We start from the raw sequence: 2,563 nt of genomic DNA, 5'->3' as shown, positions 1-2,563 counted from the left end.
TGTGTGTGCTTTGTCTCCAGGATCGTACTGTTAAAGCCAGGCTTCATCTCCCGTTACAGTTCTTTGAAGAACTACTTTAGGTTCTTGATCCCACGTGTTTAAAATTTTCATCCAAAGCCCTGCTTTTGTCTGCAGCTGATCTGTGTACAGCAGTTTTAGCACCCATTGAGTGAAAAGTATGCTCAACTTAAATTTTTCAGTCAGGATTGTATAAGCTGAACCAATTGAGATATCTGTGCCGTTACCTATTGTTTCTGTTGTCTGTCTTCTTTAATTAGATTAATTGAAGATTAATTCAATTAAATATTTTCCTCAAGAATCGACGTGGACGGCCTGTCACTGTAGGCTTCACCTTCCGCATCATCTCATCCCCAGTGTGCGCCATGCCTTTGTAGGTGCAATAGCATTTTCATGCAATTATTACCTCTGGCTTTTAGAGGAAACTTACGGTGGAGTTGAGGAAAGAATTGGTCATTGAATAACTTCCTTCTCCTCCTCCCTCTTCTCTGTCAGTCAGTTTACACTGTTACCATGGTCATCATCAGAATAGGTAGCATTTCAGTAGCCATTGATTTTGCTTACCGGTATGTTTTTCTGCAGAAATTTATAAATGTGTTGCTGCCAATAACAAAGCTGTGTTAGGAGCCTCAAAAACAATTGAGATCATTAAGGTCCCTGAAAGTGGCTACAGTTTTGTTTTGTTTTGCTTTAAAGGTAATAGTTATTGTTTACTTCATAGCATGCATAGCATCCAACTTCTTTATGTCTGTTTATAACATGCAATACTTCTAACAACTCTCTGAGGCGGGTGGGTACAATTGTTACCCATATTTTTAGTAAATGAAGAGACCAAGAAACAAAGAAAGAGGTAAATGCGGTTGAAAGGCCCACAGCCAGTAAGGAGCATACGCCAGGGCTTAAATCAGCCCCTTTGCTCTCAAGTTCTGTGCCCCTCGCCACTGCACTGTGCAGGCCTGCCTGTGCAGACTGTGCTCAGAGAATGAGTCAGAAACGATCAAGCCTCACAATAGTGCATTCTTGAGAAAAAGAGGAGACAAAGATGAATCGGGAGCCCAGCCCAGCTAAGAAGACAAAAATAAACAGTAGTAGAAAAAATTGCTGAATTCCACAAATGATCAAAGGACTGTGTGAACCCCGAGCAAGGAGCCATCAGATGACCAGGGGTGAAGAGGAAGGATTTAAGAGAAGGTGATGGTTGAGCTGGATTTTGAAGGGCAAACACACAGGAGGTTAGGGTGTGGGAGTGGGTGGGGAGGAGGGTACAGCCCAAGAGAACAGAATGTTCAAAGGTATTCTAGGAAGGGTGAGCCACCCAGGGCTCGGGCGTTGGAAGAGAGCCTCTGGGAGTTAACCAAATTTTGAAAAACTGCCCTGTGTACTAAGGAATCTATGTCCAAGAGGGTAAGCCTGGGGGACCATTGTGGGGTGTCTTAAACCTCTCACGTTGAATGAGAGCAGAAGGGAGAGACTAGAAGCAGGACACTCAGGGCTGAAAGCGCCCCTCTCTCCCAAGAAGATAAAAACAAAACAACCTTAGAATGTGGGGGAAGAGGGGAAGGGTCAGAGTCCAGAGAGTTTTTCTGGAGCTAGAATTTCCTCTGCCCTGGATGGCCTGGATGTGGATGAGTGGCCAGAGAATAACTCCCATCTTTTGACTTGGGAGATAGTGAGAACATTCATTACCTGCAGGTCCAGGAGGTGTGGCAGCTCGAAGAGTTGATAGGTTGAGAGAGGAGGAAGAAAGAGACAGAATAGGTTCAATGTCAGTCTTACCAAGTTTGACTGTCTGAGGAGTCTCAGGTGAGGATCAGATCCAGTTGTGATAAGATCCTGAGTCATTTACAAGCTGGGGGGTCCTTTAAGAAAAAGCGAGTCCTGATGGTATATAGTGGTTTAGGCATTAGGCTGCTCCTTGCAAGGCCAGGAGTTCAAAACCAGTAGCTGCTTCATTGGAGAAAGAGGAGGCTTTCTATTCCCTTAAAGAGTTACAGTCTTAGAAACCTTGAGGGGCAGTTTTACCCTGCCTTATAGGGTAGCTGTGGGTTGTAATCAACTGGATGGGAGTGAATTTGTGTTTCTGAGTTGAGGACTTAATGTCGGGGGTTTAAGTGGAGAGAAAATGTTTTGAGAATGAAGTACAAATGTGCTTTACCCAATTGATGTGTGTATGGATTGTGATAAGAGTTGTATGAGCCGCCCCTAATAAAATCAAAAAAAAAAAAAAAAGATAAAGCCCCCCCAAAAAAAGAACACAATCATTGGTTAAAGCTTATGGAACCAATATGATTTTATGCTGAGGGCCAATGGTTTTGAAGCACAAGATTTCATGGATAAAATGCTGAATTAAGACAATGTATTTTTATAATTATAATAATAAAGATAAGTAATATAAAGATTCCAAAAAAGAAAAGAAAAGGAAGTCCTGACTGCAGTGGTAAATCTCTCAGTTGCTAACCAAAAAGTCAGGGTTTTGAACCTACCAGTCACTCCCAGGGAGGAAGATGCAGCAGTCTGCTACCCATTTCTTCATTTATATCTATAT

At 42.6% G+C, this 2,563-nt stretch overlaps 1 non-coding gene across 1 annotated transcript; it reads left to right on the top strand.

Moving 5' to 3' along the window:
• The first annotated feature begins 558 nt into the window (after window positions 1–558).
• On the top strand, window positions 559–693 carry LOC115873219. The gene has a single exon (XR_004048291.1). It is a non-coding gene; the product is annotated as a small nucleolar RNA SNORA33 (small nucleolar RNA).
• Window positions 694–2,563: the final 1,870 nt, after the last annotated feature.

This window comes from Echinops telfairi, unplaced genomic scaffold (assembly GCF_000313985.2).
Source record: "Echinops telfairi isolate 266 unplaced genomic scaffold, ASM31398v2 ScPeMD7_7467;HRSCAF=8505_0, whole genome shotgun sequence".
NCBI lineage: Eukaryota > Metazoa > Chordata > Mammalia > Afrosoricida > Tenrecidae > Echinops > Echinops telfairi.
Note: the sequence above shows the minus strand (reverse complement) of the source record. Positions and strands in the feature narration are given on the sequence as shown.